The 26,694-nt window shown below is 37.2% G+C and overlaps 1 protein-coding gene and 1 pseudogene across 1 annotated transcript in view; one reads left to right on the top strand and one right to left on the bottom strand.

Annotated features, from left to right (window-relative positions):
* Kctd16 (potassium channel tetramerization domain containing 16) overlaps positions 1–26,694 on the top strand; it is a 294,953-nt gene that overhangs the window by 260,387 nt on the left and 7,872 nt on the right. The gene's annotated exons all lie outside the window — the stretch shown is intronic.
* On the bottom strand, positions 21,879–22,391 carry LOC106010162 (SOSS complex subunit B2 pseudogene; annotated as a pseudogene).

The raw sequence follows: 26,694 nt of genomic DNA, 5'->3' as shown, positions 1-26,694 counted from the left end.
AAGGCAAAGCTGCCTTGGGCAGAGAAACTTCTTCAATAGCTCCAACTAAAAATTTTTTTTCGTATCCAATTCCAAGGTGGTTATTTTTCTGTTGCTGTTCTGTAGGCTGCATTCCACCCTGAAGTTGCTTGTCTAATCCTATTTCTGGTTCATATCCAATTTTAGACATCATGTGTTGACCCAGTGAGGTTTCAGGGAATCTCCATTCTTCCAATAAATCTCTGTCCCATAAATTTACAGGTATGGGAGCTATGTAAGGACAAATATGTCCCAATTGACCATCAGGCCCTTTGTAAGGCAGGGGAATGGAGCTTTGCAAAACTTGTTGGGGGGGGGCGCCAAGGCCTACCAGAGATGTTTTAGTTGGTTTTTTCCCCCAAGATGATGGCCAAAAACATGTGCCAATCATGGACACATCTGCGCCTGTGTCTATGAATCCTGTAAAGAATTTGCCATTCAATTTAATTTTGCACATGGGCCAGTTTTTGGAAATCTCTTGGGTGAAATAAATCCCTTCTTGAGGAATTTCTGGCTGAAGATCCTCTCGGGAATTTTTAAAGGTAACATTATTTAATTGTGGTTTAGGCAAGAGCAACAATTGTGCAATATAATCTCCTTGTTCTACTACCCAAAGTCCTGTGGAGCTAACAGGAACACACAATTCAGAGGTACAATCAGAATCAACAATAGCCGGAATAACAGTAATGCCTTTCAAAGTTAGAGAGAATTTTCCAAGTATCAAGCCAATGGTTCCAGGGGGTGTGGATCCATGAATTCCTATAGGGACAGATAATGGAGTCTCACCTCCCAGCAGGTGAACTCTGTGAGCATCAGGAAGATCTATTCCTGAGCTCCTGAGTGTTCCCCTGATGAGGGAAGAAACGTCCCTCTGGACACCCATGATGTCTAATTTTGTACTTGTGCATGGGTCTGAACCAGATACCGCTGACTCAGGGGGACTGGAGCCCCCTGGGCCTGATCCCCTATTGTTTCCCAAGCCCAATTTCCATTTTCCTGGCAGCAAAGTGACATCCTTATCATATTTGGAGTGGCAGGCTTTAGCCCAGTGAATGACTTTTCAGCATTGAGGGCAAAGGCCAGGTGGTAACTTATTTTCTCTGGATCCCTGACTCAGTGGCTCTGGGTCAGCTTGTAAAGCCACTTTCATTTTGCAGTTTTTTCTGAGATGCCCCAATTTTCTACAATTAAAACATTTTAAATCACTGTGTGTATGTAATGTAAATGTTGGGAGATGGCTTGAGCTATCAGAGCCGAATTGCATAAAGAAGACCCAATATTTTGGCATGCCTTAATATATGCTCCAAGATCTTTAGAGGAGCAAACAGGATTTATTGCCTGTTTGCAATCCATATTAGCATTTTCATAGGCTATCTGTAAAATCAGGATGTCTGCTGCCTGGGAATTAGAAATCTGTCTCCTAATAGTTTGTTGTAATCTTGCTACAAATTCTGTGTAACTTTCCAATGGTCCTTGCATGATTTGAATAAAAGATTTCATTGGCGTACCATCAACTGGCACAGAAGCCCAAGCCCTCTGCAGGAGGTCCTCTAGCTGGTGAAAGAGTAACCCTGGGCAATAGGCTTGCCTGCCTAAATCTGAGAAGTCACCCATGCCCAATAACATATCAATAGTAACTTCTCTGGACTGAGCATCTCCCTGAGCATTCTTATGAACCTGTTCCCTGATTAAAGAATGAAGTTCTGCCTCAAAGAGGAGATACTGAGTGGGGGACAGGCACATTTTCACAAGGTAAAAAACATCATGCGGAACCAGAGTATAAGCCTGAAGTACATTGTCCAGCAAACCCATTGTATAGGGCCTTTGGACACCATTAGTTAGCACACTGTGCCTGAGCTCCTTTAGGATGTTAAAACCAAATGAGGTATGAGCATACATATCCACCTCTGGGTTGCTGGGATCAGGGAAATTTGAGATGGGAAAGCACAAAGGGTCTCCCACTGCCTTGCACTCTCGATGTCACAGCCTTTTGCAGGATATGGTGATAGAGAGTGGCCCCAGAAGAGGGCTTCACCAGAGGGGCAGCTAGACCTTTGTGAGATGGCTGAGGGGCTAGAGAGTTAAGGTCTTCCTCAGCATGCTGCGGTGGTGGAGCAGAAGCCACAGTGAGATGAAAGCAAACCGGAGAAGAAGCCGAACAAGGGGAAACCTGGACAGAAGGGTTGGTGGGGGGAGGGGTAGCCGAGGTTTCCTGAACTGACTGAGAGAATTTTGGAGCAGAGTGGACTAAGGCCCAAGTAGGGAGCGTTCCGGGGAGAGATGATCACCCCTTCGCCGGGAGGATGGTACCTACACATTCCCATGCTATTAATTTAGTTGTCCCTTCCTGGGGAAAAGATGGGACGTACATTTGTATGTCTTTTAACAATTCTATCACAGCATCCTTAGGTACTGGATACATAGCTTGCTTTAACACTGACTTAAGTAATTTGGCAAAGTTACACTGTTTTGTTGACAGAGACTGACCCATAGTTATAACTCAGCAAAGATAGAAAATTACCCCCAGCTGGACACACTTACCACCAGTGTCCCTCGTCCGAGTCTGGAAATCGTCCTGGGAGATCTGTGTGCTGTCTCTCTTACTCCGAGTTTGTCTCACAGGCAAGTTCACCCCTGGATCCGATTCACATTCAAGTTGGGCGCCAAATGTGGGGAACAGGGAAAGGGGACATTACCAGAACCTCTGCAGTAAGTCCTAGTCTCCTGCCAGCCATGGCAGTACACAGTGAATTACAGGAAAGGTAGAAAAATGAGACTTTGAGAAGAAGCTGAACTTTGAGTCTGATCTGTGCTGCTCTGGGCAGCAAAGACAAAACCCCCCTACCTTGCAGCACCTTTTATTCAGTACACGGGGAGAAACAAATGTAACAAATGAAATGCAGAGCTCAGTACTTCACATTGGGATAAACAAGGTGTAACAAAAGACTGGGGGGGGGGCAGTGGAAATCTAAGAACAATGAGGAGCTATGCAGATGAAGATGTGGGTCCTCCCAGGGTGTCTCCCTCAGGTGTGGTCTTGTCCTGGAGCATCACAGCATCAAGGGATCACTGAGGTCTCAGTTGTGACCTGAGGCCAAAATGGAATTATGTCTTGGAATGCCATAGCTGGGCTGTAGGCAGGAGAACTAGGCCTAATCAAATGGTTTTTCCCTAAAGTTATGTAGCGTTTCTCCCAACAGGTTCTCATGTAATTCTAATGTTGAGAATTACTGATATGAGGCCTTTTACAATCTGATATGGCTCTTGTCTACTTCTCCTCTCTATCATGATTTTCTCTGACAAAACCACAAGTAATTCATGCTTCAATCATATCATATCACATGTAATTACTAAAATTTTCTACTATCTTTATGCTTGTGTTTCTTTGCATATTCTAATCTTTCTTTTTCCTGAAATGATTATTAACATGATAATCGTTATGTAACTTGTAGGTAGTAGCAGATTTAAGAATTATTACAACTATCTGCTTTTAACATAAGATAAGGAGAATGGGCAATTCATTGTAAATTTAATTTTTTTTTTGGTATTAGACCTAATGTACCCTAGCTATGTAATATATGAAACAGTTCTTGCTTGGAGGTGAGCCTTCACCTTTCTTTAGATATCTCTGTGGATTCACAGAGACTACATTTTGATCTTTGGAAGCTTTATTGAGAAGAATGAGTTTCTGACCAAGATCTTCATAGGATATTTACTTCTCTAGCTGATGATTTATATTCATAACTCTGAGGCTAAGGTTGGAAATTGGACCTGCCACTTTAAAATATGCTTGACCTGGCTGTGGTATTGTGAGGAATGGATTTCTATCAGCAGTTGCATTAAAACAGCACCAGAGACAAGAGCCAGCATATTTCTTGAATGACAGCTCTAAGGAGCCTTCTTGTTTTAGATTAAATCATGATTCCAAGACTAAGCCCCGGATTAAAGATTTTGATTTGTCTCCATATTCTCTTAATCAAATCTCCTTTTCTAAATGCTTCTTCCCTTAGGAAAAATGAGAAATCACTTCTTCCTAATGGCTTTTATTGTATCACATAATGTCCCAATAGACATCAAGCAACTCATCTTGGTTTGAATAAGATAAACTTTCGGTAAAACCAGAGAACCACCATGAAGCTGTTAAGAATAATGTCAGAGATTTATCTTTACAGTGTGGGAAGATGATGATATAGCATCTGAAAGGATTTACATGAAAATAGCAAAAATAATTAGCTCTGTGATAGAACTGCAGGGTTTTAAAAATGCTATTATCTGACTTCCTTACCATGAATATACATATATACATACACATTTAACATATATATATATAAACATACATATATACTACATACATAAACATTTTTCCATATATACATACACATTTAAACTAGACTGAAGTCTAGTTAGAGAATTTTCCTCTAATATAGTAGAAGTTGCCTTTTTCAAGATGTAGGGATAAACTGAACTAAGGAAATGAAAACCCTTTACACTGAAAACTAAAAAACATTGGTGAAAGAAATTGAAGAAGCAAATAAATGGAAAAACATTTGGTATTTATGGATTGAAAGTCTTAATAATATTATTAAAACATTTATATACTACCCAATTCTGCCTACAGATCAATATCATCACCATCAAAATGTCACTGGCATTTTTTACAGAAATAGAAAAAAATGGTCCTAAAATTCACATAGAAAGATCCAAAATAGCCAAACCAATCTTGTGAAAGAGTAAACCTGGGAAAACTGTATATCTTAATTTCATAATACGTGACCAAACCTAGTAATGAAAACAGTATGGCACCAGCACAATGATAGACATATACACTAATGGAAAAGAATAAAGAGCCTAGAAATAAATTCATGCAAATATAATCAACTGAACTTTTACAATGATGCCAAAAATACACAATGGGGAAATGGTAATACCTTTAACGAATTGCACTAGGCACACTGGATATCTACATGCAAAAGGATAAAATTGGACTTTTATCCTTCATTATAGACAAAAATCAACTCAAAACTTATTAAAGACTTAAACATTGGGTCTGCAGTTGTAAAACTACTAAGAAACCATGGGGGTAAATCTTTTCAATATTAGCTGTGACAATACTATCTTGGGTCTGGCACTGAAAGCACAGGCAACAAAAAGAAAAATAGATAAGTGGGATGACATCAAACAAAAAAGCTTCTGCACAGAAAAAAAAACTAACAATGAAGAGTCAATCTACAGAATGAGGGAAATATTTGCAAACCACTATCTGATAAAAGATTAAAATCAAAAATATATAGAAAAGTCCTTATTAATAAACAAATTAAAAACTGGACAAAGGACTTGAATAGTGATTTCAAAAAAATACTTGAATTCCCATCCGGTATATAAAAAGGCACTCAATATCATAAATCATCAGAGAATTATAAATCAATAGAATCAATAGAATGACTATTACAAAAATAAAAGAATTTCTGGTAAGAATGTAGAGAAATTTGAACTGTTGCACATGGTTGGTAGAAATATAAAATGATGTAGGAGTCATAGAAAACAATGAGGATTTTCCTTAAAAGCTAAAAATAGAACTACCATGAGATCCAGAAATCCCAGTTTTGAGTATGTATCCAAAATAACTGAAACCATGTTCATAAAGAGTACTTCCATGTTCATTGCAGTATGCTTTACTGTAGCCAAGGTAGGAAAACCACTCAAATGTCTTTGGACGCATTAATGGATAAAGAAAATGTGGCATATACACATAGCAGAACTATCCAGTCTTTAGAAAGGAAGGAAATACTTCCATTGGAGATGATATAGATAGATCTGGAAAATGTGATGCTAAATGGAATAATCTAGTTACAGGAGGAAAATACTGTATGATGAGACTTACATGGGGTATCTAAAAGCGTCAAACTGATGGAAGAGCAGAGAACAGAATTGTGGTTGCCAGGGACTGGGGAAAGAGAGAGAATGAGGAGTTGATGATGGATGATAAAAGGTTACTTTATGCAAGATGAGTAAGCTGTAGGCATCTGCTGTATAATATAGTGTTTACAGTTAATATAATATCTCAACAGTTAAACTTGATTAAAAAATTAAATCTTACTTTAAATGCTTCTATGAAAAAACAAGCAACAAGTGATATAAGGAAACTTTTTGAGGTGATGGATATCTTCATTATTTTGCTTGTGGGGATGGTATCATAGATTATGTCTGGCATATGTCCAGACTCATCCAACTGTATGCATTAAACTTGTGCAGTTTTTTTCTATCAATTATAATTTAATAAACCTTTTAAAATACTCCACTGGTGATTTTTAGAATATATTACCCTTAATATATTTTTCTTCTGATTTGCAGCATTTAGAGTATCTCAAAACAACTTACCCTGCCTCCTTTCCTGCCTCCATTCTGTAGTCTCAAGTCATGATTCCCAGTTAAAGGAAAGAACAGATTTTAAGCAGAATAGTCAGCTTATCCAAATTCTGTTTAGTCTCAAACCTGTACCCAGGGTAGGTGACACAGAGGGCATCAGAGAGACTGACTGCTGGTTCTTTGTTTTGCTGCGATGTGGACCAGGTTGCTCCACTGGCTTCCTTTTTGACTATGCTGATCACACTAAAAGGAAGACATTAATTAATGTCAGAAGGGATGAACCAGTGCTATAAGAAAAGCTGAAACACAAGGACCATTTTTTGAAGCTCTATTAAAATCAAACTTTAATCATTAATTGTGAAATAGAATACAAGCAGTTAGGAGCTGCTAAAATATTAACACTTCTATTGAAACAGAAATCCAGGCACTTTATTATCCTCATGACCAGCTCTGGGATTTCATAATTAAGTCTTTCATTTTGATTTATTTAGACTCTAAGCAAACTTTCAAAGTGAGTTTGAGGGGCTTTGTACCTGTACTTGGAATATGAATGCATTGCATTTCCAGAGGCAATTTGGAATTGGGGTTTCATCACTTCAACATCATGGCTTAGACGCAGGTATTCTGAGAACTTCTCTTTAGTAACTTTACTCATTAAGTTTAAGAAGCACCTCAGATATCTCCCTTAGTAGTATGAATATTCAAGAAGGAGAGAGAAGTGGAAAGATCTTATGATTAGGAGTGAAACTGTGTTAGTCACAGCATACTAATTTCTCCAGTCTATTCTCTTTGGGACTACAAATAGGCATTTCTCTCATATTTCCCATTGAAGACATTAGTGGGTTCCTAATATTTTCTCATTGATCAGATTGAGTGGGAAGATGTACCTCTTCTTCCACATTAAAAAATATTCCTTCACCCTATAAGAGTTACTTTGGTTTGGAGGAACTTTGCACAGAGCATAATCCTGAGATTGAAATGTAAATTCTCAGGATAATCTGAGTTTGAACAAACTACATAAAATTTAACTCATCTTTATGGAGTATGATTAGTGAATCAAGAAAGAGAATGAACCTTATGTGAAATACAGATTCAAAGGTGTCAGTTTGTTGTGACACAGAATAATCTTTGCTTCTGGCAGAGGAAGGGAAAAAGTGACTGTTAATTACATGATGGATGTGTCTAATAGGAGGAGGAAGAGAAGGAAAAGAAGGAGAAGACAGAAGAGGGGGAGGAGGAGGGAAGAGTGAAAGAGCTTTGCTGGAGAAAAATATAGTATCCATGTTTAAAAACATGTGAGTTATTTTGATATATCCACTTTGAACACTTGAAAATGACCAGTTAGCCTTGATTATTTGCTAAATCAGCTGCCAAATCTGGGCCAAAATGAAACAGAGCCTTTCATCACTCTGAAGATTGAACATAAAGGCTGCATGAGAAAAAAGAGAAGGAAATAGCATATCAACAGTACAGAAAAGAACTTCCTGGTTCTGAAGTTCCCAGTATTGAGGAACAATCCAGACTACCTACAGCATATCTTGCCAATTGTATCTGAGGCACAGGAATTGGCTGGTAAAATCATTCAGTCCACTGTCACTACATATAGGCAACCAGAGAAGGATATCTTGGAGGAAGTGATGGATGCATGTAAAATGTCCAGAGAAGGAGTTTGGCACTTCTAGCCCCTTCATCCCTGAAGATAGAGCTCCCTGCTTCATCTATGTGTATTGTTGTGACAGTGATCTGTAATTAGAGCCAATTGTAAGGCAACAAAGTGTCTCTGCATCCTCTTTGGTGCTCATCTCCCTTTTCCCCTGATGTGAAGCCCAGGTACCCTGAACTTGTGGTCACTTTGATTCCTCAAAGTCCCCTACTAAATTCACCCAACCAGCCTGCATGGACTTCCCCTCTGATAGCATTTCTCCTATCAAAAATGACATGAAATTCTCATTTTGATGCTGGAAAGAAGCAACTTCATAATAAGTTGTGTCTCCTCACCACTTTAAGGTATTTTTATGATCTTATGAATTTTGATAGGAAAGTCTGGAAGGTAAAATGCCTTCAAAGAAATAATGGTGGGAGTTAGTGTCACAAGAAGCCCCCCCATTTAAGTGTAAATTAACTGAAAACCTAGGGAAAAGTTCTTAATTAATATGACTTTGAATTTATTCATTTGACAAATCTAAGAAAGAATCATTTATTTCACAGAAATAATTATAAAATGTAATTATTGCAATATAAAATCCATTAATAAACTATTTATAGGCTGGGGATTTAGCTCAGTGGTTTTGCTGCCTGCTGCACAAGCACAAGGACCCGAGTTTGATCCCCGGTACAAGAAAATAAATAAATAAAATAAACTATTTATCATTGAATGTTCTTAGTGTTGTTATTTTCAACATGGTAGAATTCTTTATCAGTCACGGGAAGAAGAGAATTTTTGGAGAGAAGAAAGCTGCCCCTATCAAAATTCTAATTTCAAATTCAGTAGTAGCTGCCTACTAGCTGGTATTAGACTATTCTTCATCTGGGACTGAGATTTAAAAATTGTGTCAACCTTTTACAAGGCTGAATTTCTCTAAAGATCTCAGAGTTGGCCCCCTTTGGTTTTGATGTGATGTCATGGCCAGGCTATCAGTGTAACATAAACCAAGTAATTTTTTACCACAGTAATTTTGGAGATGAGACAAGGCTGGGATGAAGGAGAATTCACCTCTGAAATTTCTTTTGATGAGAAAGTTGACACAGCAGTTTTGCAACTGGTGTTCTAGCCCTCAAGAAGTCAACAAAAGATTCCAAGAGCATATATGAAAGTCACTTCTTACCCTGTGCCTTACTTTGCTGCATAACTTAGAATTCAGTCTACCCAGCAAACTAGTCTTTAGCTCTTTTAATTTCAGTGACAAATATATGCAGGACCATCCATGTCTGTTATAAAATAAAAGTATTCAAAGAACCAGAGACAGCCGTATGAAATTTATATATTTTTTGTATTTTGTCACATGGACATGGTACAAATCCACTCAGTTTTGTAGGAGAGCATCTATTTGTTATTGCTAACACTGCTCTGTATTCTTCCCCTAATATTATACACAGCATACTGATTCTTCTCAAGCCAAATTTTTAAGATGGTGTCTAAACTATGAATGGGCCACTTTTCTGCAACAATATAAACATCAAATCTGAAACATATTTTTTCATAAAAGCAATATGAAAGTTTGTGGTTAAAATTCTAATTAAACACCAGAAGCTTTTAGAACTTACTCCCTTTTCTATGGGATGACTTGGAATTCCAATAAGGCTGCTTCTGCAATATCTCAGCTTACAGAAGCAAACTGTCATCTTCTTTTCCCCACCCTGGTGGATAGGGTGACTTCTTCCCTTCTAAGGGGTTTCTTTGATAAAATCAGGGATACGGTTTTTCTCTGAATTAGACCCCATTTTAATTCCTTTCAAAAAGCAGTAGGCCCAGGCTTCGTAGTTTTGGTAGAGTGGTTCATAAAAGTAGTGCCTCACTTTTTTTTTACAGACTCCAGCATTGTTATACCACATTCTGAAGTTGCTATGTTCTGAGTTCATCATTGCATGTTGAGCCTTTTATTTGAGATTTCTTTCTTTCTCTTTTCTTTTTTTCAAATATCCGAGATAATGTGGACCCTGGACCCCATATCCTCTGGAATTTTGTTCATACTAGACACTTGCATCCCAGCAAGGGATCAAGTGCTGTCTTCCTCTTTTGAATTCCCTCCTGGGTGACTGTAATGAGCCATCACAGGATACATTTGGAGTTCTAGTACCTCACTGGAGGTGTGCTTGATGGTCAGTACCACTTTCGGTTCTTCAGAAGCATCTTATGAGGCAAGCAGTCAAAACTTTTGAATATAATTCCCATGTAAACTTAAAAAGTACTGGATATTTACTTTGTTGCAATTATCTGATATTCATCATTCTGACCAAGATTCATGCACATTGATCTTCATTTATCCTCTCCAAGGACCCTAAGTAAAGTTACTATTTTCATTGCTTTTTTTCCCCATGAAAGAAGAAAGTTTATTAAATATCTGCCTGCTTTGTAGAAATTTAGACCTTATTTAACCTAAGCTTTCCTGCAAGAAGATAGGACAATAGTCAAAAGGCCAACACCAATACAATACATGAACTCATTCAACAGAAATCTTTGGGTTACAGGAGTAGATAAAACAGACAAAAGTGGTTTGATTTCCTGGAGCTAGAGTATATCAGGCAATTTAAGCTTTGAGATGGAGAGTACAGACTTTGGTGTTCCAGAAGGATCTTGGAGGTCTCATATCCTTGTTGTCTGTATCCATCCCCCTCCTTTAGCTTCTCCCTGAGTCATAGAGGGTCTTTCTTCTTTTTCCCTCAACAAAGGAACATTGAAGAGAGACAGGTAGGAGCATCTCATTCAATGTACTTTTCATTCCACATGGCTCCTTCCTTCCAGAGTGCAGGATTATTTCCCATTCCTCAGCCAGAATTCTTTGACATATTTCATAGTCATGCAATGTGATCCCCCAGCACCATGTGATGGAGGTGGTACAGTCAATCATTGCATCAGTATTAGAGTATTCTCTTGCTGTGGTAGAGATTATGGTAGCATAATTTGGGGACTAAGAGAAGCAGAATGGACAAATCAGGAAAGGAAATTTAAGGAAGACTCAAGTGATGGAGTTTGGTGCTTCACAAAGCCAAGCTTTGGTTCTTTCTTTGCCTAAGCAATGGAATTAGGGCAGGATTAGTTGAGCCAATAGTGAAATGGAAAGAGTTGAGATTAGAGGATGTGTTGATTACCATAGGGCAAAGGATTGTAGCAGTTTAAAAGATTAGTGGTAGGGTGAAAGAATGATTACAGTTAGAACTGGAGATATTTAAAGAGGGTGTTAAGCACTGAGGTGGAGATTTGACCTTCTATAATTTTTAAGAAAGAGCTTCCATAAATTGGGAATGAGCCAATCTGAGAAGGACTGAACATACCTGTGATTCTCCAGGCACAATTTTCTTGGTGCCCTAGCACCATGCCTGATTCTCCTGCATTGGAACCACAGCGTTAAACCATGTGCTCAGCATTTAAAATGCAAACGTGATTCAAATATAGAAAAAGAGCTCTTAGTATGTCTCATACTATACCATTTAAAATTGAAACAGGCTTGCATGATCTTTTACAACTCCCTCAAGTAATAAAAATAAAAGTATTATTTTGGAACTTAACATTATTCTATAAGTATTGTATTCACTCTATATCTGCGGTTTCATTTTCTGCAGTTTCAGTTATAGTCAACTGCAGTCCAAAAATGTTAAATGGAAAATTCCAGAAATAATTCGTAAGTCTTAAGCTGCTCACATTTTTAAGCATAATGAAATTTCACAATCTTCCTGCTCCTTTCTAACTGAGATGTAAATCATTCTTTTGTTAAGCACATCCACACAATATGTTACCTGTCCAGTAGTAACTTAGTCATCAGACCCACTGTTGTGTTAACACTGTTCTTGTGTTCAAGGGACTTTTATTTTATTTAACAATGGCTCCAAAGCCCTGTGTTTATTATTTTTGAAGTTAATATCTTACTGAGCCTAATTTATAAATTAAACTTTACCATAGGAATGTAGATATGGGAAAAATATAGTATCTATAGGGCCTGGTGCTATCTGCGCTTTTAAGTATTCAATTTGGATCCTGAACACACGCCCTGTACGTAAGAGTAAACTATTGATCTTTAACACTAACTTTTCAACTTTAAAGAAAATACATAAGAAAATCATATGTATTGTTTTTTAAAGTAAATCAACTATAAGTGAAAACACAAATTGTTTCTGTTTCCAGCTATGTACTTCTTTTTCTCTCTGACCTGTTCTATCTTCTGTCATTTTTCTCCATGCTCACACACACACACACACACACACACACACACACAAACATACACGCCACAGGATCTACCACAGACTACATTTATTTGGCACATATTACAAAACAATTTGAGTGCCAAACTTCTCATGCCTATTTTTCATTCAGTGGAGGAAAGTAAATTGCTTTGGTCTCAGGCTGACTGTTCATTTCCTTAACATGTGATTCGGTGACTTCACCTAGCTGGTTGGTGCATTTTTGACTGATAAATCTATAGTTGGGTAAATATAGGCTTTTGAACATATTTTGATAAGAATTGTCCTTTTCCCTGTTTTATTTTTATTTTTGTTGACATATTATAATTGTACATCAAAAAACACTCTTTGAGACTATACCACAAACTCTTTTTTTTCCCTCCGTTGGTGGGTGTATTACAAACAGAGCATCACAAAATCCTCTTGTAATGACTCCAAAGATGAGTACTTGAAAAGAGAGATACTTCAAAATTGACTTTCCCTTAATATTGTCACACTTTACATTGTACAGACTATTCTTATTGAAAAGTACTAACAGTCTGAAAGGAGGGGGGGTATGTAGAACCTTTCTAAATAAAGCATCCACAGAATCATTGATGGAAGATGAAGTTTACTCTTAAGCTGAAGCAGTTGAGGAAACAAATTAAGCTATTGTTAGACGAAATACAAACTTGGAAAAGTGATTATTAGTGCAGTGTATGTATTTAAGTGTAATGAGTGCTTAATAAATTTGTGATCAGGAATCTTAATCAATTAAATATTTATTTCATTTATTTGCTCACTTGAATGACTGGCAAAAGTGGCCTTTACATGTCAGATACTTTGCTTTGCTCTGGAGACAGAAGATAATTAAGCCTGGTGCCTGCTGGTAAAGGGCTAAGAGTCTAATGCTTAGTGCCCACTTACAGTGCAGTAATGAGTGCACAAGAGAGATGTGTCTCAGGTAGTTGTGAGGGTGGAGGAGAGCTCATTAATTCATCCTCCAGTTTCATGAATTTGATTTCATGGTAGAAATCAAGACACACCCTGGTTATAAAGCTGATTCTTTGATAAGTTACCAGACAGAGAGAAGAGAAAAAGGGCATTTTAAGCAGAAAGAGCAATCTGAATAGTCAATGAGGCAAGAAACTTAATATACAAACATTAGGGAATAAGAAGGAGTGAAAGGAGAAAATAAAAGTATTGACCAAGGAGCTCATCTGTCCTGCTATAGAAACTAGTCCCGCGTGAATGAGACTAAAAGTGAAGAGTGACAATAAAGGTTATAACACCAAGCACATGAATTCCATTTTAAATATGTTTTGTGATGTTATTATTTTCCAAAATATTTTCAATAATATTCTTGTTTGGCATACAGAGAATGGAAGAGTGTAATTTGGCCAATAACACTGTTGAAACTAGGGATGAGAAAACATAGCGGTGTTAGAAATTTAGCCAGATCCCTATAACCTTCTGATACCAGACTGGGTCTGTGATGCAGGTCTTGTGCCATATCTGGTCCAGTACAATTGTCCACTGGTGCAGCAGAGGTACCTTTGCTCAGAGCCCTTACTACGTCCAGAAGTCCAGGCAAGCCATCTTCCCACTCATGAGTGGTCATAAGGAAGTGAGTGGAGGGAGACAAACTCAAGGCCATTCATGGGGGAAAAAGCTCCTGTTGTATGTGCAAATTCATTTTCTTCAAGAGAGAAAAATAGAACACGGGGTGATCCATAAGAAAGTGACAGTTTAGTAATGATCATAAGAAGCACTGATAAGAGCAACTATAATTATTTAAGAGATTATCAGAGGCCAAGCATCATGCAGAGAACTTTGCATTTACTTCTCAAACAACCCCATAGAGCAGGTTCTATTGTCCCCATGTTGCAGGTGAGTAAAGTGAGATTCAGTAGCCCACATGCATCGTGTAAGTGATCAACAGCAGACATGAAATCCATTCTGAGGTTCATCTGACCTCTTGCTCTTTACCTTTACCTCCTTGTGGAACTTTCTTCCCCATGCACTGCCACTTGTGTTACACAACACCTGTACCACACCATATGTGAATTGTTGGTGTTTAATAAGCCATATGGAGACTTCATACTCTGTTCCAAGAATTCTGATGCCGAAGCTGCTGTTCTATAGATAAAGAAACTCAATCCCAGAATGTTTACTAACTACTCCTTGGTCCTGCTGTTAAAAAAGAAAAGGCAAATGTTTAGGCCCTAATGGAGCTTGGTTTACTATATACTTACTAATTCAGCCTCAGAGATGGGCTGTAATAGAAATCTATTAGAAACTCCATCTTTTGAATAAAGACATGATATAAAAACCAAAAGAATGATATACAAAGTGAGCAAACTGAAAGCCTGTTGGTTTTCAATAGTGTTTGAACTTCAAGTTTGCTGCCTTTTCGTAAGAACCCATCAGGGTACCAGGCTGTCTTCTTGCATTTCAATGTGTTTGCAGCTATTTTTTTTCTCTTCCTGTTGTAGAGAACACACAATCAGGTATTACGCTGTGACAGGATGATGGAAATGAGAAAGTAAAGATGGCACATGGGAAGGCAGTAATTAACCAGAATGCATATTTATCATAGTCTGTCATTGTTTACAAACAATATAATGATTCCTGATTGTAGAATTAAACTCCAGGCTGTAGTTTGTGAAGTCAATCAAACAACCCCAGCAGGTGCAGATCACCAAAAACACTAACCAAGTAAGTGCTCTGTATGCAGGAGCTGGAAACATCGAAAACATCTTCTTGTCAAAAAATGAAACTTTGCTGAAGATGTAAATAATCAGGATATTGGGGTAGCTAACCTTGAATCCTCATTTTGCTCATCTGTAAAAAAGGAACAAAGGAGTCTATGTCAGAAAGTCCACTCTCTCTGTCTCCACTTCTAGAAGTGACCATCTTCCCTGGCTTGGACATCTCCCAAGGCCTCCTACTTGGCTTTCCTAACTCCATTCTTGCTTACATGTAACCAATTCCCTAGAGAACACCCAGAGGAAACTCGTAATAACCTCAAGTAAATAATGTACCTCCTCTCATAAAATCATCTTACTTTTTTTACTGGTTTTAAATTCTCTCTGGTTGTAAGCTTTGAGACCTTATATGATTTGGCTTCTGTCTCTCTCTTTAACCTCATTCACTACCATTCCTCCTTTGGGAATATATTCAACCCACATATGTCTTCTTCTCCTTCCTTGTGCATGCGATTTCATTCTGCCTTAGGACCTTTGCATCTGATCTTCCTTTTGCCAGTAATGGCTACTACAGGATATTCATAGGTTGGCTTATTTTAGACATTTGGTCCCAGTTCAGATGTCATTTTCTCTGATGACCTCGGGCCACTCTGCCGACTGACTATAACTCCCTCACCCTAACTCACTCTACCATATTGTCCTGTTATATTTTCTATATGGCACTTAATACTTTCTAAAGCTTTATATTTTATTTATTTATCTATTTATTCATCTGTTTTTGGTAGAATGTAAATTGCCTATGATCAGAGAGTGCCTGGTAGACAGCAACCAAATATTAATTGAGTGAATCAACGTGAGGATCAAAATGAGTGGAAATAGTTCTATAATCTATTGTCGTACAAAACTAGGTGCTACAATTTCTCATTTCCTACAAGTCTTGAGTCTCCTCAAATCTTTGTTAAAATGAAATACACATATTTTTCAGCTAGGAACTCTCTTTCAAATGGGAACTTACTTTTCAGGAGCCTATAACTTACAGCCTAATGAAAGACAAGGTTTGCACAAGAGTAAAGTTAAATCTCTTATAGAAAAATGTAAGCTACCCTGCATTTATTTTGCTGAATCCAATTTTCCTTTTTGGAGCTTTCTGTACTACACAAGTGTATAAATACAGGCCTATCATAAAATTATAGAAACAAAGGGGTCTCTCTGAGATTCCAGGAGAATTTGAAATAGTGTTAACAAAGAAGGAGATTGGGATTTATTATATTCTACAGGTCTCCAACAATTCCAAAATTGATTGAACTCATTATCTTTATCTTCTAAGGTTGCTCACCTCAGAGAATGAAAGTATCAGGCACCAGCAGCCTCAGCCAAGTTCTTCTGGAACCCTCTTTACATATCTCTCCTCCTTTCAATCACATCTGTGCCCTTCATCTTCTGAATAGGTCTGGAATCTGGCTGCTTCTTTCTACTTTCAATACCTGTATCTTATGCCATCCATTTCCTCAATCCTAGATTATTTTAACAGCCTCCAGACTAGTCTCTGACACCTCTGTCATTTCTCCCAGCTATCCATTCTCCACCCTTTTTTAAAGCACTGCTGACCTAGGCACTAATGGTCCCTGATGTCCACTCTAACAGGACCCCTCATGATTTAACTCTGCGTTTCTCTCACCTCTGCTACTCAGCCCTCACATGTCAGCAGCCAGTGTACTGCTCTGGATCCCCAAATGCAGCTTGTTTTCTCTCACCCCTGGTCATTGCACATTGTTTTTGATATCACATGGGGTTTTTATGGGTCTTTTCTTCCTAACATTATTTATTCTTAAATCCTATCTAAAGACAGATGCAACTTTCTCCAAGAATACTGCTAGAACTTCTCCTACTACCTAAAGACCTACCAGGGGCCCTGGTACATAGTCTTGAGAGTTACATTTTATTGACCCAGAATACTACCCTGATTCCTATAATTTGTTTTCCAGATTCTTCTTAGGAACTGATTGGGCTTCCATTAACCACCCCCAAATTTTCTATTTTGCTTCTGTTTCTCTTCTTTCTTTTTTATTCCACTGGTGTCTCCTTTACTATCTCAAATTTGCTTCCCGAATCTTATTCTGGCATTGGTATTCGTATTTCTTTGTCTTTGGGTTTTTACTCTTCCCCATTTACTCTTTTTGCTTTCTTCTTCTCTGCTCAATATTTGAGTCCCATTATTTGCCCCAGAGTAATCAATATTACAGTTTCTAAATTGAATGATTTAATAACTGCTTTCTTAACAGTCTGATGAAAATATTGCCTAGTTTTAGATTTTTAAATTAAAACCAAATTTCTTTCAGGAATTCTTGTTGCCTTTAGAGTTAGCAAGATGTGATGAGAAAAAAGAAAATTCTCTGTCTGATCAAAATGAGAAAGAAGTAGAGTAAAATGTTAAAGCTCCCCCCAGAGAGGTTCTATTTCTAGAACACTTCTCTTTTGGTTCTTTGTTTTAAAGATGTCTTTCCCATCTTTTTCCAAATGTTAAGAACTAAGAGTATGTACCTTACTGAGTGTTCAATCACCAATCCAGAGGAAAGAGTATGTTAAATACATGGAACTGAGCAATGTAGAATTCAAATATCTCTCAATCTAACATTCCAATATTTATTTCAGGGTTATGCTATTTATTTTCTTTTCCCTCTGGTTTGGAAATTATTGGTGCTAAATTATTTTGGCAGCATTGCTTTGCACTCATTGCTTGTAGGATACATCTCTCAAACCATTTGAAAGAGTTTTAAGTGAATTAACCATAGAAGTAATGGTGAATTCCACATTTGAAGGATATTTGTCCCCATCAGATTGATTTAGGAAATCTTATGAGGCTATGCACTTTGTGTAATTAATGTGATTTAGCAATAACAGGTAAATCTTCTATAAAGAATTAAGGTGAACAGTGAACTGTCATCACAGTGCACAGTTTACCATCTATTTCAGGAATTCCAATTGTCCTTTGGGTCACTGGAGGTCAAATATGCCAATGTTTCTCTCAGAGAACCAGGAACAGGAAAACTTCTGTATCAGTGTATTTGTGTATTGGTGGTGTTTCCTTAAATATGATCGATTTGTGGAAATGGGACCAACTGTGATAGCCCAGGATGGAAGTACAAAGTAGAGACACTAATTAAGTAGAACTTGGGGAGTTTTGGGTAGAATGTATACTGAAAGGACAACAGGTGCAACAAGGGAGTATCCACAGTTATTTTAATTGATTTCTCCTCTCAGATATTCGCAGTGTGATTAATGTTAATTTTACCAAGTTATGAATAAAAATTAATCAATTTTGTTTTAAAAATCCATTATTCAGTGGCCAGTGAATATATTCTAGGCACTGTGATAATTCTGTGGATAAATCATATCATTCAGTTGCCAGCCTCCTACCAGAAAAAATATTGTTATTTCTAACATTTTCAAGTGAAAAAACTGCAAGTCACCAGCAGAGCTGTGCTCCATTCTCAGTCCTTTGATTCAAACCCTGAGTTCTGAACTACTGGAATTACTGTCTGCCTCTCTCTGGAAATTCTGGGATTGAACTGCCTGCATCTGTATTACAGCTCTATCTTTTCAACACGTTTAGTTAGTTGCTTAACCTCTTTGTGACTCAGTTTGCCTTCCTGCACAATGTGAAGGCCAACAGAGTCTACCTCACAGGGCTGCTGTACTCTCAAATAAGAAAGTCTCTGCCAAGGAAACTGGAGAAAACAACACATGGCACGGAGTTTACCCTCAATTAATGTTGCCTATTATTTTTACATAATATTAGTATAGACTGGAGCTCTATGGGGAAAATTCTTGCTTAGCTTCATTTTTTGTCCCATTTTGAAATCTTAATTAAATGAATAGTAACTAGTGACCAATCAGCAGATATACATATATGTATGCAGAGCTGCTAAACTCTGTAAGACTTCTTATTTTGTTATCATCTGAAGCCCGCCTGGTGAAAATGAGGTGCTCTTCCAATTTCACATAAAATGAAAGGACAACTCAATATTCTTTGTCTCTTTGCACCAAGCTTCTTCCAGGACTCGTGATGAATTGAATGGTTGGATTTTTGCCTGATAAACTCCTGTCAAAAAGGCAATGTTTCACAGAAGTATCACAACATAGTGATGGAACATTGGCCTTGAAGTCAGAGCCACCTAAAACAAATTCTAGTTTTGCCTATTAGTATCTTTGTGACCCATGAGCCAATTAGTAAAATTTTACAAAATTTAGTTTCCTTCTCAAATGAGAATGCTTATGTTAAGGCAATTGATCTCAACTGGAAATGATCCCCTACCCTCTGCCAGGGCATATTTGGCAGTGTCTGAAAACATTTTCAGTTTGTTTTGACTGAGGAGGAGTGTTGTGCTAGAATGCAGTGGATGGAGGACAAGGATGACACCACACATCCCACAGTGCACAGGCCTCTCTCCCACAAGAAACTAGGTATCTTGAACATCAATAGCTCTGAGGTTGAAATACCTTGACTTAGAGTGTTAGTATAAAATAAAATGTTTATAAATGCCTTACTGACATACATGATACATGACAGTTGCTCATAGTTCAATCATTCATCAAGTATTTCTTGAAAGTATATTTTCCAGGCATTGCCAAACTTCCTCTTCTGTAGGGTCCAAGTGTTGTGAAAAACAAATTCAAACTAAGATGTCTGAGACTTATTCTTCAGTCAAAGGTATATGCAGTTTAAACAACTACATTTTAATGTTTATTATGAACAAATCTCTGACAGAATGTCAGCCTCCCTGGTTGGTGCTTGAGAAGAATGGGTCTTCTTTAGCTACCCATTTACCCTAAGAGATAGGAGTTAGGCATTATAATCCCTGTCTCTCACTGTACTGCCTTTGAGGATTCAATGAGATGGTGCAGGGAAAGTGCCCAGCCTTATCTCATCCAACATAAGGTAGGTGCTAGATAGGTATTATCATTATATAATCTCTCTCTCTCTCTCTCTCTCTCTCTCTCTCTCTATTAGGCATGTTGTTACATTGCAGAAATTGCCTTTCTCAAACTATTTTATCCATTGTTTCCATTATTTATCTCAGCAACAGTCTTCCTGAGAGACTTTTTCCCACTTCCAGATGATAGACTATTCAGATAGAAAAATCCTCTCTAGTTGGGTTTGCTGTGTCCATCTTTGGGTCACATGACTCCACATCTTCCCAGCTGTGTCTCTGCCAGGGTCTCAAACAGGACTCTAGATAAAAACTGTACTCTGACATTGTTATAACCTTTCTCTTTCCAGGCTCTTGGTGAATTTCTCATTAAAAAGGAGAGTACTTAATGGCCTCTTCATCCTTCCAGGTCTTACTGCAATTCTATCTTCAAACCCCTACTGTATCCATGTGGGCCTGCCAACAGTGAACTTATGCATTATGTTCCTGGTTGACATTCTTTTGCATTCAAAGTTTTCTAGTCAGCCCTTCAGAAATAATTTGTGACTAATAATTGTTTTAAGACAGCTCATTTATTTTATCTATTTCTCTTAAAATTCTCTGATTTCTTTAGCTCTTGCACAATTCCCCTGGGATAATATGTCTTATTTTTTTAACCAAAAGATCAATAGAAGTTTATATTAGCATTTGCCAATAAGCAAGGATTATTATGTTTGCTTTTCTCTCCCTTTAAGGATATATCACATGATACTTGGTTGTTAAATATTTATTAAGCAGAATTAGCAAATATATCTTTGTTGACTAGGAAAGGGCTTTTTTAAAAAAATCTGTTAGAAAGAGAAAAAAAAATCTGTTAACATGAACACAAGTTTTATTCAAGAGCTATTTAAAGAGAAGTGAATTCTAACAAAGTTTATGAGTTATCCACCCTACAGTAAAGAGTAGAAGTGGGTACCATTTATGACATATAAATTCCAACTTAACATTTCTGAATAAAGCTATAATGATTTGAAAGTGGTTTAACTTTTGCTAATAAGGCTACTGAATTGTGTTCAGAAGCTGACAGCACACACGTGTCACTCTTAAATAAAGGAGGTGCCAAGGATTTTCACTTCAGGCTGAGTACCTCTAAGTACTTAGGGTTTGTAACTTCAGACTGAATATTAAGCACTACTTGAATTCAATTTGAATCACCTTCACTATAATGCTTATCTACCACAGTTATTTTTTAGAATTAGGTCAGTGTTCATTCTGACTTTATGATGTTCTCAAATTATACAATTATATATGGTAGTCTTGAAAATATTCAAGGTCTTAGTTTGTAATTTCTCTTCAATTTAATCTACAATTTTAATGAATATTAAAGCAACTGTAGCTTTCTTCTAAAAATTGTTACAGTACAGATCACATTCTATTTCATAATTCTGATAGAGAATCTGTTTTCTGGTAATAAGCAAGAATTTAGGGTGATTCAGTCCTTGGAAAATCTTAATGGCAGTCACTCACTAAAATCAGTCACTCCTTGAGTCAAAAACACTCAGAAAGTGCTGCTATCATTGACTGAGTTTCTGGTTTTTAGTCGTTGTTTCTATTTTTCCTAGTTATTGTTTTAGTTGGTAACATCTAGATTTAAAACATAAGAACATCTCCACTAAGTCTAATGTCAAATACTACAAAATTTATACGGAAAACAGACTCATAGAGGGTATAAAGCTGATGTCTTAAGTAACTCACCCTTGAAATGGGTGCATGATTTTTAGAGAGGATATTCAATTACATTTTGCTCAAAAAATAAATGCCCCTTCTTTTCAGAGTTTTCCCATTCTTCACTAGGAGACTGAGCAGCTTAACATTATTGCTATAAAAACCAACCACTCTTGAACAAAATTGTAAAAGGAAACCAATAAAGAACATATTTTTTTCACACTTAACAATAAATAAAAGTGCAATAAGTGTACAAGTAGGGCACCTAGTTTAAAAACTACATGTGACTATTTGGCATAGGTGATCTCTTAAAGGCTCTTCTAGGGTCCCTGCCACTACTTATTGTGGTCGTGACTGTCTGATTTTTAGCTGCTGCTGGGAGTTGTAGACTGACAAGTCCTTGGCCATTGCTTCTACCAGCATAGGAAACCTGGTATCTCCTTGATTCAGGGCCAGTTTGAACACCATTGCCCACTGGTCCAAAGGTACCTGTACCAGTATGACTATTCATGGAATTTGTCTTCTGTTCACTGTAGGCCCCTTTGTTCAGCTGTCCTCGATAATCTGGGTTGGGCTCACTGAAATTTGGCACTTCTGAATAAACCATACAGAATTCCCCGATTTTCTGAAGCTCACCTTCCCTTCCAGTAAAAAGTGTCAGGCACCCTTTCCACATGGACGCATACCCTCTGATCAACCGAATAATATCCCCAGGCTCTATAAGAACTCCGATCTCATCCCACACAGAAATAGTGATGCTGCCCCTTTTATCTGCCACTGTGCAGGATCTCACTTCATGGCCGTCTTCGGTTTTGGTCATGCATCCTATCTCCAATACAATAAAGACAGACGGTATTTAAGTTTTTCTGTCCGAGCTTAATGTAGGTCCCGGTGCCCCTTCATAGAGAGGCAGGTGCCGGGACTGGGGTTGGGTGGGGTAGGACTTGGGGCCTGGGCAGGGAAGGCCAAGGGATAAGGACTCCCAGCCAAAGGAAAAAAAACACTTCAGAAGACAAATGCGAAGCACTTGCCCAGCAACCCCGCTCCCCAGTGAGGACAGTGAGCGGATAAAGGTTCAAAAACAAACGAACAAAGACAGAAAGGGCACAGTCTGTCCTGAGCCATTCACACACACACTGGGCCCGGGAAGGCACCGACTGGGAGAGAAGACAGAACAGCCGCGCGCCCCGCATCACAAACACCAACTTGGGAAAGGGCTTTTTTCATGAGCTTATTAAGTATACACTTCAAACCTTGGTGATTGCTACTAGAGCAGTGATGGTAAACTGACTATAGGGGGAAGAATATAAATTATCCTACATGTCAGGAAGAGCATAAAGGACATTAAATCCTCATTTAGTCATTTTCAGTTATTTCCAATGAGCTGGGGGTGGGCAATTGACATTTCTCACATGGATATAAAGGTAAAAGGGCTAAGGAAGCCTGAGTTTCCAAGTTGTTTCTAATTGAGTAGTTCTAGACATTATTGAAGGGCTGGCCTCACTGGATCATGTCTTAAAGTTAACACATTTCAGACTTTTAGCCTGTAAATACTTCTAAATATCTCTTATAGAAACTTTTCATAATATTGGAAATGTGTCCACTAAAAAGAGCAAGCTTTGTATTTAAAAAGATTTGGGTTTGTACTCTTGCACCTTGCCAACTTTGTATCTTTGGCGACAGTTTCACCTTCCATGAAAAGAATAATAGCATCACCTAGTAGGATTATTGTGAAGATTAAATTATAGAAGTTGCTGAGCACAGTAACAGGTCCATAGGAGTTCTAAAGGAATTATATCTGCTTGTTATTGTTATTAGTTTCTAGTTTTAGATTGCTATGACCTCATTCATATTTTGAATTCCTACATTCAACAGGTTAGAAAAGAGCCTTAGCTTGTCTCCTCCAATGTGAGTCAATTTTTTTTAGAACTAGTGTAGGAAAGAGGCTGCCATTCTGGAGAAGAGACTAGTTGTCCATAAAGTAGCTCTGCAATAGTAATACTGCTTATCCCCAAAAGAGTAGTTTTAGAGTGCCATAAGTGATCAGAAGATGAGCAGGATAAATTTAATAAATATTAAATATTACTATTATTTATATGAATTTTATGTAGTGTTCAGGGCTCTTGTAACGTAAAATTAATTCTGACTCAATTAAGCAAAAAGAGAATTTTTAAGCTTGTAAAATTATAAACCTAGATAGAGGGCCAAATTGGGACACAGCTAAATGCAGGGCCTTTTCTCTTTTCTATTTCTTAGTTTTACTTGTCTCACTTGGCTCATTGCTACATGAATGTCTTCTCACGCTGGTGTGAAAGACAGCCACTGTGCACATGTCTTTCCATCTGGTTCGCCTCCCACATCAAAAGGTACATATGATCTATGTGATCCAGCAGAACGGCCCTAGTGAGGGCTTGGATTTACCCAGTGTGTTCAGGAGGCAGGGAGTCCTATCTTCACATATGGACCATGTTTCCTCCCCTTTTCACCCTTGGTATTGAATGAGAAAAAGATGCCTATATATGGATAGAATTTGTATATTTCAGAACACTTGTTTCAGTTATACAAAATTGGTGAAGAACAATGAAAAAGAAAGTCTATTGGATGAAGGGGTCTAAATAGGAAGAGGTGTCAAGATGAGCTACAGAACTTATAGACAAAATAAGGGGTTGTTGAACAGAAGTAACCAATTATGATCTTCGCTAAAAAAAAAGCTGATGCTAGTATGACAAAATAAATGGGGATAAAGCAAGACAAGAATAAAAAGGACTTGGAAAGCGGAGTAAGTGGATCATGAACTGATGCTCAAAAAACAAAGCAGAAAACTAAGGAGTCTGAATTCAAGATTTCTTTTTTTTTTCCCATTAAGTTTATTGGTATATTTTAGGTATTAAATACATTTACATACATCATTGGGATCTTGTACCATTACATGAGTCTCTTGGTTCTTATTTTTTTCCCCCTTCCCCTGGACTCCCCTCAACCCCTCCACCCCTCACCACTTGCAAAGATCCTGTTTCCATTTTTTTCCATTTATTATATATTTTTCCCCTCTTTCCTCTCCCCTCCACCTCCCCTGCCCCCCTAGACCTTTACTTCCTATTACACAATATTAATTACACATTTTTAAAGTTAAAATATCAAGACCTAGGAGACATTACCACAGATTTTACAGAATTTAAAAGGATATAGAAAGCATATTTCAAAAATCTGTTTTGAAATAAATTTGACAACTTCTAAAAAGTACCTTGGAAGACAAATTAATGAAACTAACTCTGGAAGAAATATAAAATTTGAATAGCACTTATTAAAGAAAGTATTTTCCTAGCTTGAAAACCTACCTATATGACAACAACAGGCTCGTATACATTTTAACTGATAAATTATATCAAACATTTAAAGCAGAAAGAAAAAGGAACACTTCTCCCCTTGTTTTAGGAAATCAACATTGTGCTAATCCTAAAACTGGATAAAGATAATAGAAGAAAAAAGTATGAACATAGATAGAAATTTGTTTAACAAAACAAACTATTAGAAGTCAGATCTGGCAGGATGTAGAAAGTGGTTTTGTTATAGGGATGGCAGTGTTGGTTCAGCTTTGGAAGATCCACTCCCAAAAGTCATCATTTTAACAGAGGAAGGGAAAAAGCCATATGATTCTGTCACTAGTTGGAGAAAAAGTATTGGACTAAATTCCACAGCTATTCATGGTAAAAACTATTAGAAGACTAGAAGTAGAACAGAACCTTCTCAACAGATTAAAGACATGTACTCTATACTTCCAGTGAGAACGCCTTATATGAATGGAGAAGATACAATGCTTTCTCCTTAAGGTGGAGAACAAGGGCACATATGCTTACTCTTTATCTGTCCATTAAACTTTGAAAGCTAGGCCCAACCAAAATAGTCTGGCAATAAAATGACACAATTAGGATAGGATTGGTAAGGTAGAAGCAAAATCTTTATATGTAGATGAAATGATCATCTACAGAGAAAATACTAAGAAATCTCTAGGAACCCCTAGAACTTGTACTTGAATTTAGCAGGATTAGAAAACACAAGGTATACATAAAAATTCAGGTCTGTGTATACTTGCTATAAATAAAGAATTGTATATTGAAATTGAAAAGTTATGTAGGAGTATAAAGGACCTAGAAAAGTTAAAAAAAAAAACAGTGTTGGAATATGTTTAGTACCTAATTTTAAGACTTCTTCTAAAGCTACAGTAATCAAGGCAGTGTTGGTGTAAGGAAAGACATATAGATCATTGGAATAAAACAGAGAATCTAGAAATAGAACCACACATATATGGCCCACTGAGTTTTGAAAGGTTATTTAACATTAGCATTTTATAGAATATAAACTCAATTCAAGAGCCGAGGAAAAGATAGTATTTTCAGCAAAGGGCACTAGAACACCTGGTATCCGTATATAAAAAATTAACTTCAACCCTTTATTTCCATACATAAAAATAACTTGAAGGGATCTATGGACCTAAGTATGAAAGCCTAAAAGTATAAAACTTTAAGAAGAAATTATAAGGCAAAATGTTTATGAATTTAGGGTAGGCAAGAACTACCTAGGATACAAAAAACATGATGTATAAAAGAAAAAAATTGATAAATGAGATTCCATCAAAATTTAGAACTTTAAATGACACCATTAAAATGAAAAGTAGTCCTTAAATAGACCATATTTACAATACATATAACCTATGACCTGAGTATATAAAGAATTCTTAGAGCTCATTAATAGACAACCCAATTAAAAAGTAGACATAAGAAGATGATAAATAGCCAGTATAGCACAAGGAAAGGTGTGAACTCTAGAATCAGAAAAATACTAAGCAGTACAATAACAGGATTGAATTATACACTCATTAGGAAGATGAAGTTAAAACTTTTAAAAGCCTTGTCATGACTTTTTCTTTTTGTTGGATTCTCCCCCTTTGTGTTTAATTTGTCATGCCCAATAGATTCATTCTGCTGGGTTTCCTGGGGTTGTGATCCTCATTGTCTTTTCCTAGGGTATTGTCTAAAATTTTTTGGAGTGCCGGTTTGGTATTCATGAAGTTCCTGAGTTGCTCTTCATCATGA

This window comes from Heterocephalus glaber, unplaced genomic scaffold, assembly GCF_053883595.1.
Source record: "Heterocephalus glaber isolate CG9 unplaced genomic scaffold, H.glaber_assembly_v1.0 deba00001463, whole genome shotgun sequence".
In the NCBI taxonomy this organism is placed as follows: Eukaryota; Metazoa; Chordata; class Mammalia; order Rodentia; family Bathyergidae; genus Heterocephalus; species Heterocephalus glaber.
This window is presented reverse-complemented; position numbering and strand designations above follow the sequence as displayed.